At 42.3% G+C, this 17,498-nt stretch overlaps 1 protein-coding gene across 2 annotated transcripts in view; it reads left to right on the top strand.

The window, feature by feature from the left end:
• KCNS3 (potassium voltage-gated channel modifier subfamily S member 3) overlaps positions 1 to 17,498 on the top strand; it is a 33,230-nt gene that overhangs the window by 12,215 nt on the left and 3,517 nt on the right. The window contains exons 2-4 of one of the 2 annotated variants that reach the window (XM_031466612.2): positions 422 to 475; positions 2,345 to 2,458; positions 8,866 to 9,058. The gene's annotated coding sequence lies outside the window, so the exon portion shown is untranslated. The remainder of the gene's footprint in view (positions 1 to 421; positions 476 to 2,344; positions 2,459 to 8,865; positions 9,059 to 17,498) is intronic. The other variant, XM_010986683.3, reaches the window with a different exon arrangement.

Raw genomic sequence — 17,498 nt, 5'->3', positions numbered from 1 at the left:
GGCTTGGGAGATTTTATTGTGTGTTGTTTGTTAATATGTGAGTGGCTGGAGCATATCTATATAAGGACGAATGTGGTATCACATAGCGCTTTCTTTATTTGTCCTTGATTTTTTTATAACTACAAGGAGTCCAGTCTCAGCTTTGGTTGTTTGGCAGATTATCCTACAAGAAAAAGATCGTTCTTATTAAAACAACATGCTCCCAGGCTTTATATGTCCGTGAAGACAGTGAACTTCAGATTTTACCAGCGTTAAATGCATTTTTGCTACTTTAATCCGTAAGCAGCAGTGCTTGCAAATGGGTAATTCTGTATTTTTAACAGTGACAGGTTATGTCAAGCAGTGCCCACGTGGTGATTTATTTCTTGTATTTGCTCCTGTGTTTGTAACCTGTCCATTTTTTTTTTTTATCATTTTCCAGGTGGAATCTGTTGTGATGATCTTATCAACCAGCATTGCTTCTAGTGCATTCTGGGTTAGTGTGATTTTGTTGGTTTTATGCCATATGACAATTTTTCCATTTACCTTTTTTGTATTTGTTATGATATAGCTTGATCCAGGAACTTATTGTATGTGTGTTAGAACTTACTTACCTTATCTTTCATGTAAAACTCTTTTCATTAAGGAAAAAATGTATCTCCCTTCTGCGGTGGCTGATAAATAAGCTGCTATTCTTCTGTGGTGATCACAATTTCAAAAGCATCTTTGCTGTGAATTTTCTTTTCTCCCAGTAATTCAGTGGGCAAGACAGACTTTAAAATTCAGCATGGAATGGAAGCAGTCAGTAGCCAAGCTATGTGATAAATGTCAACCAATGAACTGATTCACCAATCAATTCAACAGACAGTTTTAAGACTCTCATGTGTGTCACATAAGGTTCAAGGCACTGGGGATACAGTGATGTGTAAGACAAAAATGCCTGCCTTCGTGGAGCTCATGTCCAAGTGGGGAAATAAACTATAAATAAGATAAAAAATAAATTCTATATCTCTAAGTGTAATTTAGGGATTAAAAAATACTAAAGAGAAAAAAATAAAGTAACGAAGGTGGATAGGAGTTTAATCGGGGGATGACTTTGTTAGGGTAACCCAGGAAGGCATCATTGAGAAGCTTATCATGAAGGAAGTGAGGAAGAATCCATGCAGTCACCTGGGGATACAGGGTTCTAGGCATACAGATCAGCCAGTGCAAAGGCCCTGAGGCACGAATTGCCTTACTTAACATGATTAAGGACTGTTACAGAGACCAATATGCCAGATGAGAATGAAAGAAAATGAGAGAAGTGGGAGATGAAATCAGGTAAGTCCAAGAGGAGGGAAGAATTTATTCTGAGACGGAAGCCACTGCAGGGTTGCGCACAGGAGTCACAGGAAATGACTTGCCGTTTAACAGGATCTCCAGCTAAGGCATTCTTAACTTTTTTTGTGCCTCAGGCCCCTTTGGTAGTCTGAGGAAGCCTATGGACCACTTTTCAGAAGAGAGTTTTTCAATGTTAAAAAAAAAAGCCACAGGATATAAAAGAATCCAATTGTACAGAAATACAGTTATCCACGTAGTCAAACCAATTTATGATCTAGCAATATATGTTCTTCTTTATTAGCTCTTTAGAGATGATCTAGCCATTTCAGACGACTGCAGTTCCTGGTGCCATGCCCTACCCAGGGGCAGCCTCTAGTTTTCCACACGTTCTAGGAACAGTGATAACTCCCAAGAGTTTCTTTGTTTGTTTTTGATTTTTTCATTTCTTGGACTGGCTCCTTGCGGCTAAATAGTTCAGGAGATGTAGGGTAGGGTCGCTCTGTTTCAGCAGATTCTCTGTATTGCCACCTGCACTTCATTTTCCGTCTGCACAGACATCTCTCACCTGGGTCATTCTTGCTCACAAAGGTGTGGATGGTACAGGCAGAGTTCTTTATATACAAAGAAGAAAGAATCTATTTAAATATGCCCAGGTCGTAGGGCTGTCTCCTGGCCAAACTCATATTGTCTGCTCTCTGTACCTACCACAAGCCTTTTTTGCCTCCACGTCTTTACACGTGTTCTTTCCTCTCCTTGGAGACCAGCCTTCTTATCTTACCTGCTTCCTTTACTTGTTCGTATCTGACCTGACCCTCATGGCTCAGCTCTGTTAGCCCAGTTCATGTAGTTGTCCCTACTTCCCTATCCTGGGGGGACCCTTTACCTCCTCTGAACTGTGCCACCTTCTTGACACCTCTCCTTCTGGTCCCCGGCACCTTCTGTCTTGGGTTGCAGTCATTTACATACTTGTTTACCCTCCTCCAAGCTCTTCTAAGCTTCTGTAAGCTCTGAGGGCAAGAGCCATCTTGTGTTTTGTCCTCTGTAGTTTCCAGGATGGTGCCTGCCCCTAAGCAGATGTGAATGAACAGCAGAAGCAGCTTATGATTCCTGCAAATGACACCAGAGCACGTCGGCGGAGGTTTCTCTCTCTCCCAGATCTGTAAGTTCACTTCGTGTCTACCCCACGCCCCCTCCTCCCTCCCCAAACACTGACCAAGGCTGCTTATGACCTTTTATCTTCTCAAGTAGGAATAACTATTTTCATAAGTGTTTCATAATACTTGTAAAGAAACTCACACAATGTTGAGAGCTACCGAGCAGAAGGCAAAAATCATTCCAAATTCCATCATCCAGAGAGAATGCTTTTAACGTGTTGGTGCGCATTCTTATAGAATTTTTTCACTTTATAAACTCAGATATATTTCATCAAGATCAGATCATGACATTATTGTATTATAATTGTTTTCTTTTTTTAAAAAAACTGAACATATTGTGACTTTCTTTTCATGAACCTACAGGCAGTGGATCAGATAATGGCTTTAGAGCGTTATTGTTTGAATTCATACCATGAAACTCACTTAATAGCTGTTGACCCTGGGGAGTTAGTTAACTTCTCTATTTGCCAGTTTCTCCATCTGTAAAATGAATCCAGTAAAAATACTATTTGTAGGAGTGTTGTGAGGATTAAACAGGTTCGGGAGTGCAAACACTTAGAGCGGGGCCTCAGTCTGCAGAGCTATGATTTCAGAGTTTTTAATGGCTACAGAGTATTATTGCATGGCTAATCCTAATCTGTTTAACCATTCTCCTGTTGATGGACCTCTAGGTTGCTTTCGACTTTTTACTCTTATGAATTATTAATGATGCAGTGAACATCCCTGTATCTTCATCCTAGGACACGTGTCTGATTTATTTACTCAGGATACATTCCAAAATGCGAAATTGTGGGATTTTTGTGACACACATTGCCGGAGTCCTCCAGAAGGTTTCTTTTAACCTACTGACACCACTGCTACCATTGCAGATTAGGTTTTTCCCTCTGCACCCGCAGAACTGCTTGCTTGCAGTTGCTCGTTTTATCGCTGTGTTAGTGTAGATGTTTGATGCATCAGCTGTTGAAAACATGGAGAGAGACCAAACCCAGGGTCTAAATCCCCCAGGTGGGCTGATTTGCCTGTTTCCTGGCTGCAGCCTGAGCTCTGCTTTTGGTCAGCCACGAAGCTGGGAGGCTCCTGCAGGGTGGAGGGAGCCAGGGAATTCCTTCCTGGAACCAGTGGAATGGTGGCAGTCCCGGAGCCCTGTCTACCTGTGGGGAGGACTATGCTAGTGGTCAGTGGCTGTGCGGCTTTGCTTCTTATGAGATGCACACCCTTCCACTGGGCTTTTCCTTGCCTTCCTTTCTGCGGATTGTCTTTGGAGGTGACTCAGCAGCAGCCTGCTGCCTCCCACTGTTCCCCAGGGGAGGTTGTCCAGGAACACAGAACCCGGGGATAGGAGAGTGGTGTTTGGTTACCAGTGCTTCCAGCCCTTGGGACTTCTGGGGATGGTATTGCATTCACGCATTCTGGGTGGCTAAGAGAAACAGAATTTATATTAACCTTTCAAATATCATTTAGAGGCCTTGCTTTAGAAAGCACTTACTGGTTTTCTCTCCGAAGACCAGAACCTCTATCAATTTATTTTTAATTCCTGAATATGTTAGACCCTGGGAAGTTTTCATTTTCTTCTTGGGACACAGCAAAATAAAGAAAAAAAAATCAGTGTTAATTCAAGAATTTTTTTCATATTAAGGTACTTCTTGAAATTTGATAATTTGGAAAAAAACGAAGTCGTTTGGAGATACTCTTTGTAATCTACTTTCTGACAGTGTTGGATTACTCTGACTGCTTTGGATTACAGGATTTAAATACAAGTACAATTTCCCCAGCATGCTAAATTCAATTATGGTGGCCTGATTGTGGTATTTTAATTTTATTTAAGCAAAACTCTAGACCACAATTCTCGTTACTTAAGCAAGGTAGAGATAGTGTCCAATTTCACCTTTGGTTATTATTCCTATTATTTCATTACTCTTAGATTTTATGGAAAATTGATCTGTGGATGATGATTGCGACAAGACTACAAAACTGATATATGTATATCTCTATCATATCTATCTATCTATCTGTCTATCTATCCATCTATCTGTCTATTTGCATTTTTCCTGGGACATCAATTAACTTCCATAAGATGGGGCAGTTTGGTCTGGAGTGGGTGTGGCCAGCAGGAGCACCGCCTCCCCAACCCCATCCTGGAAAGTAGGCCACATCTTTGAAACTGTATTAGTGCCCAGACCCTGTGTGTTATTCTGGCACTGAAAATGGTAGCAACTAGAAGACAGACTCTCAGAGAAAAATCACTGACTTTTACTCCAGACTCAAGTTGTGTGAAGCACACTTTGAGTTTCAGCAAAAGGTTAGCCTTGCTTTTATCTTTCCTCACTTGCCAAGGTTTGCTTGTCTGACACCGGAAGTGCCAAGAATGAATTCAGAAAGAACGAGAGCTCTGGGGGACTCTCCCCAGCCTCTGTCAGCAGAGGAAGTGTCAGTATTAGATCTGAGCTTCCTGAACTTCCGGCTCCCCAGCAGGTGTCTGAGGTTTTTCTAGTCTACTTGTTGAGCGGTGGTTCACAACTGGGGATGATCTTTGCTCTTGAGGGGACGTTTGGCACTTTCTGGAGACATTTTGGTTGTCACACCATTGGGGGCCTGGAGGAGGTGCACTGCTGACATCCAGTGAGTAGAGGCGGGCGGCGGGGTGCAGCTAGGCATCCTACAGAGCATAGGGCAGCCCCCACAAAAAGGAATTATCTGGCCTCAAAATGTCAATAGTGCTGAGGCTGAGAATCCCTGCTGTAGAAGCGTGTGTGGTCAGGATGTCTCCAGGGAAGCTGGCCAGCTGCCAAGAGGGTGCTCCAGGATGACCTTGTCACAGGTCAGGGTCAGCCTTGCCACTTCAGAAACTCACTTCCTGGGGTCCCAGAGCTGATCAAACTCTGGGAGGCTGACTGGAAGAGAAACTCAGAGGATGATGAGTAAATAAACTGCCTTTGTCTTATTAATTTCCATGAGTAAGTAGAACTGGACAGAGTGGATGCTTGTGTCAGCCATGTAGCTTGTATGCTCCCCTGCTGGTCAGGAGCCTGGGAACAGGAATCACCAGCAGATGCCTCCGGGAGCCTGGTCTCAGAACCAGGGGAGATTTCTGGGTAAATGATGATACCTGAAACTCTGAGGTCTGGACACCTAGAACTCCACTCAAGATGTATCTTATCAGTGTTGAGATACTGCGCCTTCTCCTTTAGAAAGTGCTGGGATGAGTCTTGGCAACCAACTTTGGCCTTTTACACGTTCCTCCTCTGCTTCCATTGCTGACCCACTGCCTTTCCTGACCCGTAACGATTCTTTTAATTAATTTACTCTTTAGTCCTGTTGGCTTGAGGAAGAGGAATTGGTTCAATAAAAACATGTTGAGCATCATTGTGTAGCAGGGATAATTAATTTGAAGATTGATATTATGACACTCTCCCTAACTGGAGGCTTCTCGGTCTGGTGGGTGGCACTGAGGTGACAACATTTCAGAAGAATGTGAGCAGGGCGGTGACAGGTCCTCTCAGCGTTCTCTGCAAGTACAGAGGACACAGAGCTAGGCTGCCGTGTCACTTGGAGTCTGCTCACTTGCCACGTCTGCTTTGAGCTCAGGCACTGATTTTACAGTTTGACTTTTGGGAGAGCAAACCTTATTCCTGTGATTCTGAGTCCTGGGAGAAGGACGTGGGCCGACTTCACTCCTGTGTACTGTCTGCTTGCCCATTTGAGTTTCCTCGTTCTGTTCCAAGATTGGATGTCAGGTTTCTGGATGATGAAAAGAGTCCGATTTGCCACTTAATCCTCGCCTTTCCCCTCTCAGTGTTGGAGACAGTCATCATGTACATTTCTGAATGCTGTAGTCAGCCCACCGGGAAATTCAGCCAGGCTGGAGGGGCATCGGAGGATGATGCCGCAGAGGGTCTCCCTCTGTACTGTGAAGAGAGGAATCCTGCAGAGGCCGGCAGTGCTTGAGTGAGCTTGATGTGTTTTGCCAGGATCCTGCTGAATCACTCAGCAAAGTCAGAAACCTGCTGAAGTGCTAAATCACAAATGATCCTGTCTTTTTTTTTTTTTTTGAACAGTTGCACATTGATAGGAAGACAGAGAAACAGGAGGACCATTTGGTGGGGTTGTTCAGCAGTAAGGGGAGACTGTGTTGGGTGTACACAGTTTTCTTCCCCCCAAACCTGCTGCTTTGGGCCACGTCCTGCCACCTCTCCCCACCCTTCCTTAACTTTCCCCAACAATGAAAAGTGGATCTTGATTTTTTACACTAATTGAAATCAGGCAGACCTACCTGAGTGTGAATCCTGTCTCTGCGACTCGTTAGGCGTGGAACTTTGGGTGAACAGTTTCTCTGAGCCTCAGTGTCCCGTCTGTACAATGGGGACTTCAGCACTTACCCTATGGTGGTTGAGGAGAGAGGTGATGTGCGTGAAACACTCGGGAAGGTTCCAGGCATGTTGCAGGGACTCAGAAGATGCTAGTTATCATTTTACATGGAGAGGTCACACTTCGAGTTTGAATGCCCTAAGCAGAGGGTGTGAATTGATATAAATTCACATAGAGAGGTATGGACTGGCTTTACCTGTTTTCCAGAAATCCAGTTTTTTTGGACAGAAATCATGGTGATGGAAAGTGAGTCAAGGCACAAGAGTTCTGAGTTTTGGGGAAATCTCTTTCTGAAAGGGACAACCTGGGATGTAATTTATTCATCAGGCATTGATGCCCACTGGGCACTGGTTTCTATAAAAAAAGATCTGCTTGGCTAACCTCACAGTCTGTCCCTGGGCTAGCCCTGTCCTTCTGGGTGATGTACCAGTGCCCAGCAGTGCCTGGGGTTTCTTAGAAGTGCTGAGTAACCCAAGAACTTTGTTAATTTTTTCTTCAGTGGTTAATATAGTCATATCAAAGCTGTTTGCAGTTAATTGATTATCTCCAAGCCAGATTAATCTTACCTTCTTTAAAATGTGCTACATTTGGAAAGGCGTCTGGTGGGGAATGGAAGCTTATATACGTGTGCTAGATCCTTTCAAAAAGGCACAACAAAGTTTCTGCATTTCAAGTGGAACACAGATGTCAGAGGCTGACCCAGTGAGGTGCTGCTGGGTGGCCATGGAGGGGGAGGAGGGGGAGAAGGAAGGAGGAGCTGTAAGAGGAAGATATTAGCTCCTGAATTGATTTTATTTATCTCTGTTGAGATTTCTCTACCTCTTCTGCCAAGAGTCCCACCTCAGAAGTTCACTTTGGGTAGAGCTACATTTCTTCTGGATCCTTCTTCATCATCATCTCTATTAGAGGTGGAAATTCACTGAAGGGTTGCTATGGACATTGCTGGGACCAGCTCGGAGACTGTTCCTGCTTGGCTCCCACTCCATTGCCCCCCTGATGTTGGTAGGACACCTTGAGCTGTTTGTTACTTGGTTTGGGGGCTGTGAGCTCCCGGGGCGGGGGAGAGGGCAGACACCGCATCTTGTTTGTAATCCCTGTGCCTCGGGTAATGCCGGGCAGAGCCTCTGCTATAATGAAAGCTTGCTGAATGACTGACGTAGCTGGAGGCACTTCTTTCTGAAGCTCGGAATCAATCTTTTCTTTTTCATCTTCCCCTCTTTTGGGCCTAGCATTGATTGGAAAACATGACAATCAATGGATGGTTGCTTAGATGTTAGTATAAATCTATGGGAATGCACCGATATGGGGCAAGGCTTACCTCATTGGGAAGTGAAGTTTCTTTTGCTTTCTTTAATTTGTTCAGAGAGAAAAAATTGAAACTTGTCTTTTTATTCATTTTGGGACAAACTTAAGTGCCTCCTCCCCCTACCCAAACACCATACACTCATGCACCCACATAAACTAGAGAGAGGACTCTGATCTAGCACGTGTAGTCATTTCTCATCTGTGAAACATGACAATGGACAAATGAAATAAAATTGAACTTGGCCAGCCTTTGAAACCTATTGATCTCCAATTAGAGCGGCAGTACTAATTCCGTTAGGGCAGTCACACTCAGAACTTGGTCTCTAATATGGATTAAAGGGATTCATTATAGGTTTATAAGTGTATCCTTGATGAATTAGCTAAGGAAATAATGCTCCTAGAAGTAACTGTGTGGGAGATGAATGCTAGTTCTAGTGCCTCCTTTTGTCTTCGGATGTTTTGTTGGCCTTGGGGTCAGGGCAGATGCCCCAAGAGTCCACTGTGGTCCAGATCTGAGAGTGGTTGTGAATCAAGTCCTGGGGCTTGGTGATGTCTCCCTACCCACTGTGTCCAGTGGGAGTGATGGTTCCATGGGGGGAGGGACCACCCATTCCCTGAGAGTTAGGTGATGCTCTGAGATATGTGTCTAACCAGTAACATGCCCAGCATTGTGTCTCAGACTAAACTTCATAGACATGTTTTCTGCTTGGACTTACAACTTGTCTGATGACTCCTTTTGCAGGCGAGAGTGATTTCCCAGTGATTGCTTCGGCCGGTACAACCAGAGAATAGGAGTCTTCTCTTCTTTTTGGACCACTAGATGCCTCTCTGCACCACAGTCTGCAGCGAGGGAAGAAGGGCGGAGCTTCTAGGATGACGATGGACAGTCCGCTGGGCAGGATGAGGGCAGAGAGTGTGACGTCGACACCACAAGGGTAAGCATTGCCTCCCTGATGTTTTCTCTGACACCATTACTTACCGAAGGAAGGGGAGAATGAACCTTGCAGTGCAGTGACAGAAATAAAGCCCAGACTTCGGGAGGACCTTCTGATTGTCAAAGCCACTGGACAGTTGGGCCAGATGATTTAGGGAGAAGGGGAGAGAGCCAGCCTGAAAGGGTTAGGTTGGAGTCATACTGGGGGACATGGCAGGTCAACTTTGGGAGATCCTGTGGGTCCACGTTGCCCAGCTCCCCTTTTGTTGTTTGTAGTTCAGTCTTGAGGAAGGGACACTCCTGTTACTGCGACAAGATGTCATTTGTGCCCGTCTGAGTAAGTCTGGCTTAACATGGGTGCTGTGGAGCTGGGGCTGGTAAGAATCTCACTTGGGTGACTAATTGAGGACTTACTGGAACTAACTGGCCCAGAGACACATTTTTCACATAGCGTTGAAAACTTTTGGGTCAGTTCTAATTAATGTTGAGATATCCCACACAAAAGCAATGATTTATGAGTTTTCCTGGAACATGGTAAGGTACACCTATACTGGCCCTCTGTTCCCACAAAGGACTCTGGTTCTGAGAAGCCTCTGCCTCTGAGACAAGCGGGGATAGTTCACCATAGTCCCCAGCCAGCCCACTTAATTTGTGTAACTTAATGTGTTTGGCCATGGAAGGCATTTTATTTCACCATGTCTGAGCTAGATCCTTCTGCTAGCTCTTTGACAAAATCAATGATAGTTTTCATTAATTTTTCCAGATAAAAGTGAGTATATTTCACTGGACTGTGGGTAGCAATTAGCATAAGGGGTGGGGGCTGTGGCGATGACAGGACATGGTCCCCTCCATGGAAGAGCTTAGAGTCTAGCGATGGCAATGGTTGGATTTGTAGGGAGTAAAGAGAACTGTGAAAATGCTATCATCTCATATTGGGGGGACTCAAATAACTGAAGGGCTGTGGGAGAAGGTGAGCAGGGCTGGGAAGTGGGGGTGGGGGTGGGGGTGAACTATTTGTCATAGGTGGATTCAGATTCTCCAAAACTCCCTCTTCTGAACACAAGAGCATCCTTGTGACAGCCGTTTGTATGTGGGTTCCTCCATGTCACATGACTCAGTCAGAGACGTGAGGAGTTAAGGCTCCCCTCTTGTGGCGAAGCCCACATTTTCTTCCTGTTTCTGATTGAAAATCTTTCATATGTGGTTCTTCGCTTTTTTTTTTTTTTAAACAAATAGGACAGATTCCTGGCTATTTGGCTCATGAAGTCACTCAGCTGCCTGAGCATCTCTCAGGAGATGCTTGGAGAGGAGCTGCATGAATTACAGGGATCCCTGGAGTTTCCAGAGGTGGGGGTGGCCACGCTAAGTAGAGATGCAGAGGGGATGAACACAACTCTGATATGACTGTCCTAAGTGGAGTGGGCAAGAGAGGGAAGGGAGAAAGTAGGGGTAGGAAGGAGAGGGTAGAGGTACTGTTATCATAATCTCTTATTTGGCGAACAAGGTTTTACACTTTGTGTTTTTAAAAGACTTTTGCATTTGCTATCGTGTCATCAAGGTGTGTGTATCATCTGTTATAGATCAAGACTCTGCCCACCCAAGGTCTCATAGCTGGGAAGTGGCAGCTCAAACACGAGTTTTCAGAGTCCTAACTTTCCCCTCTTTTCTTTAGTTGCTTCTGATAGTTCAGTATAGCTAGGGACCTGGTGAGTTCGTTTCTTTTAGTTCAACCTTTAAAAGTTGGGTTTAGGTTAGGAATGCTCTGAAATGGGGTGACCTGAGACCCTGGTAATTGGCCCCGTGTCAGCTGTGCTTAATGCTGTTGGGACACCTCAGCCATGAAACAGACCAGGAGGGAGTTTTCTTGCTGTCTGCTTGGCCAGTGGGACTCACACATTATATCCAGGCTTCCTCACTGGGCTGGGCTGGACCATTTAGAAGGCTTCTGCTGGAAATGGCTCCATGCAGGAGCCTCCGGATGCTCAGGAAATGCTGAGCCCAGGAAACCAAGACTTGCTTCCAGAAGACTCTGTGAAGTCTCATGTGTTCTGCACTGGGCATGTCCTCCTAGTTGTCTCAGAAACAGCTATTTCTCAGGATCACACTATTTTAGCTGCGGTAAAAACACTCTGACTTACGGAGGCCTGAATCAAGGACCATCAGCATCTCCATTCTAAATCCACAGTCACAATGGACTGTGCAATGATACTGACATTTCATTGTACTCTCTGCTCCTCAGTGGCCCGTCAGTGACTTCTGATGTTCTTTCCCTTACCTGTTACCCACACCAGTGCACGGGGAGCCTGCCTTATGTAACAGAAGATCATCACCAGGGGAGGTGCCTGATGAGAGGATGCTTGATACTGGGTGTGGACTGAATTTAAATTTTCAATTCTGTTTACACTTGTTTAGTTTCATTTGGAGTATTCTCACATGGCATGGCCAGAAATAGAATTTAGCATGACCTACACCCCCCCACCCTTTTTAAAAGCATACGTGATTTTTCTTTTAAACTTAATAGAATGAAATGCATCTTTTTAAGAAGAAAGTTCCAAAAAGATAGGAATATTAATGCAGAAGAATGCACTTTGTTTTCTTCGATGATTGAGCTAATGTAGATTTTGGACAAATGGGAAGGAAAAGGGAATCTAGGTTTTTGTTCACTTTTATGGAATTGATTTTAAAAAGTCGTTCTGCCCCCAAAAAGCAAGTACAAGTGGCTTGTATTTGTTACACTTTTGTTACTTTTCTGAACAACTAAATGCATTATTAAAACCACTCATGCATGTATGTGGTTGTATATATTCAGCCTTGAAAACACAGGTTTTTTTTTTTTTTTTGAAACGGTTACTTATATTTCAACTTTGCATTTATGGACAATTTTGGAGAAATACAGAAAAAAGGTTAGAAGGAAATTTATTTTCTCTTTTTCTAAGGTACTGGAAATTTATTTTCCAATTACTAGTGGAGCCACTGCTGTATTTTATAAGTTGGAAACCTGGTAGAACCATAAACTGTAAAATATTTTGTATCTAGTTTATGTACTGTTGCAAATATAATACAGTAATCCCATTTCAAGTTGAGGAAAACTTATTTTTAAATTAATTTCAGATTTTATCGAGGCTTACTAGACCCTATACAAAATGCTTTTCACATCTTAACCCATTTAATCCTTCAAAAATTTTTTAAATTGTTTTTTATTTATTTATTTTTTTTTTGAAGTGTATTTGATTAACAATGTTAATTTCAGGTCCATAGCAAAGTGATTCAACTATACATATACATAGATATGTATTCATATATTTTCATATTCGTTCCCTTATAGCTTATTACAAGAAATTTAATATAGTTCCTTGGACTATACAGTAGGTTCTCATTGAAAACACACAGTTTTGAGAGCATTTTTAAAGTGAGTTTGAGAGCAGGAAGCAGAGAGAGGTAAGAGGTTAATCGCTTTGAAGAGGCTTTATGGGTGCCACTTGGATATAAGTGGATCAATGTGGTTTTTCATTTAAGCTCCCAGAGAATAGCTTGGATTTTTGACACCTTTTTCTTTCTTTTCAATCTTACAAACACCAGGAGGTACAAGGTGGCCAAATACAGTATATGGTGTTCTGACCATGGGTGATTTGGTTGATAGAAGGTAGGAGGATTGGTAGGATAAACCTAAGCTCTTCTTGAGGAAGAGAATGAATGTAGCAGTTGATTTTTCTACCTTGTGGCCAGATGTGTTTTGTATACACTTATGTGCCTGATTTGAGACCATGTGTGTTCTCGGCCTGCTAGTACCGAATCTCCTACCAAAGCATTAGCGTTCTTTAATGAAGATGACTGATAAAATATGTAAAATTAAAAGTCGAAGTCTCTCCTTCCTCCCACTTAAAAAAAATAAATTAAGTACTCATGTATGAGGCATAGTGGAAATAGTCCACCCTAAAAAAAGCTGGCTGATGTTGGTCAAACCCTGAGCCTCAGGTTCGCAACGTGGGGTGTAAGATCTACCACTTACATTGCTGGAGAATTGAGTGAAATGACTTGTTCATTGAGTGATCCTTACTCATGACTGACTAGTGTCCAGGTACTGCATGAACTGCTGGGAATTAAAGGACGCTCAATAATGTATATGGAAGCATTTACCACCGTGCAAGGCCCAAAAAGGTGCTTAGTAAAGCCTTCTTAAAACATTTTTGATGGAGAATTTTAACATCTACGATAATAGAGAGAATAGTGCTTTAAACTCCTCTGTAACCATCACTCAGCTGCAACGATTGTCATAATTATCAATGCATAGCCATCTGTATGACTCCTTCTTGTCCCCCCCCCCACTCCCTACCAATAGATTATTTTGAAATGAAGCCTAAATGTGGTATAATTTTATCCATAAAATATTACTATAGATTTCCAAAAGAGAAAGGTTCTTTTTGAGAGCATAATTACAATACCATTAGCACGCTGAAAAATTGGTAATTATTTTATATTATCAAGTATTTATTTTAGTGTTCAAGTGTCCCTGATTTTCACATATATTTTTAAAAGCATTTGGCTAGCTAGACTTGGTAGCCATACAAAGCCACACCCTGGATCTATGTGATATGTCATTTATTTGATCCCTGTCGTCTGTCCTGTAGAATTTCTGACAGTCTTGATTTTGCTGATTACATCCCTACAGCGTCTTTGAACATGTTCCTCTGAAATCCTTATTTGATTTCAACTTGTAGATCTAGAGGCTAGATCAAGTTCAGGTCTGATTCTTTTTTTGGCCGGAATACTTCAGACTTGTGTGTATGTTTCCATCAGAAGGCACATTCTGTCTTATCTCTGTTTGTTACACCAGGCTTGATCAGTGGGTTCCGGTCTTGTTCCTCTGATCTACCAGTTACGAAGTTCCCCATCAGCTTTTTATCTGGGTTTTCCCAGCCATGTCTGATCATTGCCTAGATCCATGACTCCATTATGCGTTGCAAGATGGCAAGGTTTTAGTTCTATCATTCCTTCTTCCTTAGCTGGGATCCTTTTAAAAATAACAGTTTTATTGAGATATACTTCACTTAAAGTTTACCCTTTAAAACATATAACCCACTGGTCCTCAGTATATTTGTAAGGTTGTAAAGCCATGTAATTTTAGAATATTTTTATCACCCCCACAAAGAAACACATTCCCATGAGCAGTCATATCCCGTTCTCCCCTCTTCCCAGCCCCCAGAACCACCAATCCACTTGTGTCTACAGGTTTGCCTACTCTGGACATTTCATATAAATGTAATTGTACAACATGTGGCCCTTTTTCAGTCCAGCTTCTTTCATTAGCCTGATGTTTTCGAAGTTAATCCACGTTACAGCATGGATAAGTACTTTGTTCCTTTTTATAGCCAAATGTACCTACACTCCATCGTGTAGGTACACCATTTTGTTTATGAATTCATCAGTTGATGGACATTTGGGTTGTTCCTCCTTTTTGACTATTATGAATAATGGTGCTGTGAACATTAGTGTACATGTTTTTGTTTGAACATGTTTTCAGTTCTCTTGGGAACATACCTAGGAATGGAACTGCTGGATCATAATGGTAACGCTATGTTTAAGTTTTTGCAAAATGAACCTACACTGTTTTCCAAAATGGCTTCACCATTTTATATTAGTACCCCTAACGCTTGAGGGTTTCAATTTCTCCACATCCTCACGACTACTTATTGTATTATAATGCAATACTATTATTATTATTATCACTTTTTCAAAAATATATTTTTGGGGGAAGTAATTAGGTTTGTTTGTTTGTTTATGTATTTATTTATTTACTGGAGGTACTGGGGATTGAGCCCAGAACCTCTTGCCTGCTCAGCACAAACTACCACTAAGGTATACCCTCCCCAACTTATTACTGCTTTTTGATTATAACCATCCTAGTGGTATGAAGTGGTATCTCATCGTGATTTTGAATTGCATTTTCCTAATGACTAATGATGCTGAGCATGTTTTCATGTACTTTTTGCCATTTGTATATCTTTGGAGAAACGTCCATAAAAATCCTTTGCCCATTTGTCTTTTTATTGCTCAGTGGTTAAGTGTGTTTTAATCTCTTCTGGATACTAGACCTCTATCAGATATGTGATTTGCAAATATATTCTCCTATTTTGTGGGCGGCTTTGTTAGACTTTTCCAAGTTTCTCCTCACAAGTTCCCTTCATTTTACATTCCCACCCACAGTTTACAAAAGTGCCTACTTGCCCACATACTCGGTAATAGAGTATGTGGTCCAATTTTTGGATTTTTTTTATTTTAATATGAGATATGATACTGCACCATAGGTTTAATGTGCATTTATCTTATGAAAAAGATAGAGCATTTTTTTCTTGTTTTAAGACCCATTTGCATTTTGTTCTGTGAACTGTCTCTTTGTATCTGGTCCATTTTTCTATATTGTTTTTCTTTTTTTCTTTTCTAGCTAAAGCTTTTCATATGTTAGGTATATTAACCACCTGTCTGTGATATAAGTGGCAAGTATTTTTTCCTGCATTCTCGTTTTAATGTTGCTTATGGTATGTTTTTCCATATCAGAATTTTTACTTCTATATAATAACATTTTTTGGTTATATTTTTTATATTTTTAGGCATAATAGAGAGGTTTTTCTCATTTATGGAGAAATTGACCCATATTTTTATTTAATGTGTGTATAGTTCTATATATATGGTTCACACTATGTGTGGGTGTGTATGTATATATGTCCCTTTATGTGTACATTTGTATGTAACTTCATATATAATATATATTATATATAATATATATTAAATATATAGACAGATATACCTTTGATCCAATTAAGTATTTTCTGAATAGGAGTTAATGATGATTGTTAAGTAAATACTAGTTTGACTATAGGAATCTCGTAAAAATAATGGTGCTCAGTATCTGCTTGTCTTATGCCACTGTGCGCGTGCGAACCAGCACGCTGTAGAGCAGCGGGGTTGCCATAAGGAGCCTAGGCTTGGGCTTCTGCTCTGACCCTTAACAGCTGGGTGATGCCCACTCATCTCCTCTGATCCTGCTTCCTCTGCAAAATCCCAAGGTACTGGTGAGGAACAAATGGTAGAAGGACTGTTTGCAATTCCCCGGGACTATCTACATGTGAGGGGACTTTACTGCAGTTTGTCAAGGTGGGATCTCCTTCTTCCCTGACCTCCGTAGGCTGCGACAGGCTGGACCCAGCCAAAGACACCCACACTGTACCCTGGCTGCCCTGACACAGAGCCCCGTCTCGTCCCCTGAGCTGAAGCATTTGATCTGATCCAGAAATGCTTTCCTTTTTCTCTCTTCTGAAAGCCCCTCAACAAGAGACCCCTGGTTTAATGATGTGTGTTGCTTTTATGATTAGATTTTGTGGAATGGATGGACCTCAGAATGGGCTCTCTTTCACTGGCATGGAGTGACTAAAAAGCAAGGAGGGCAGAGCAAGAAGACTGATATTACGGTTGATAACAGTGTCCTTTGGAGAAGTGACTGTGGAACAGTTGAGAACTGGACGGCACGCTCTCTGATTACAAGACTGACCTAAGCAGACAGGATCACGAAGGCAGACAGTGGCTTTCTCGCACTGTGGGTTTCCAGGATGGCCAAGGAGATCAAACCTAATCCGCCAGAAGATAATGTCCATTAAAGTCTTAACGCTAGCTTAGCTAAAACTAGTTCCTTGGAGCATTTTACTACTCTGTTTGCCATGAGCATAAGCTTGCTTTCATAGATCTGATGTTCCATAAATATTTGGACGATGCCATGAGTTCTGATTTAGGCCCTTCAGAGAAGATATTTAACTAAAAATAGAAAGCAGAGGCAGAAAAAAAAATCACTTCTTTTAAAGAAGTCAGCAAATCTATTAAGTGTTTTGCCATGCCAGGCCATGGTCTCTGGTTTCATGGGAACATAGTCAGTGCTGCTGTGTCCAGAGCAAATGGCCGTGCATTCTTTATGACTGTGGGTGTCCTCCTAAGGTGGATAGCAGAGGACTGTATTTTAAGGCTGCATCCTCTGATGTGTCCTTTTCAGAGGCGGAATCTCTTGTCTTGCCGATAGCCTTGACTTTCCATAAACATAAAGGCAAGAAGTGCCCACATGAACAATTTGCTCCCTCTAATGATGTCACCCACTTAGGCAGAGTAGAAAACATATCCTTGCTTTGACTTTCCACTTTTTAAAATCTTTTCTTTCCAATCAATCACCAAGTACTGTCAATTCTACTTTATAAACTTCTTGAGTTTGTCACTTCCTCTTTATACACACCACCTCTGCATGAGTTTGGGCCATCTCACCTGCTCTACTGAAGCCTTCCCTCGTTGGCCCAGCCATTCCCCCCCTCAGTCTTCTTTCCTGCTGTCAGTGGGGTCTTTCTAAATTACAGTCCCAGATACATCCACATTCACTTATTGATTGAGATGATTTAGTGGTCTTA

Source organism: Camelus dromedarius, chromosome 15 (genome assembly GCF_036321535.1).
Source record: "Camelus dromedarius isolate mCamDro1 chromosome 15, mCamDro1.pat, whole genome shotgun sequence".
Lineage (NCBI taxonomy): Eukaryota > Metazoa > Chordata > Mammalia > Artiodactyla > Camelidae > Camelus > Camelus dromedarius.
The sequence above is the reverse complement of the archived record's forward strand: the minus strand, read 5'-3'. Positions and strand labels throughout refer to the sequence as shown.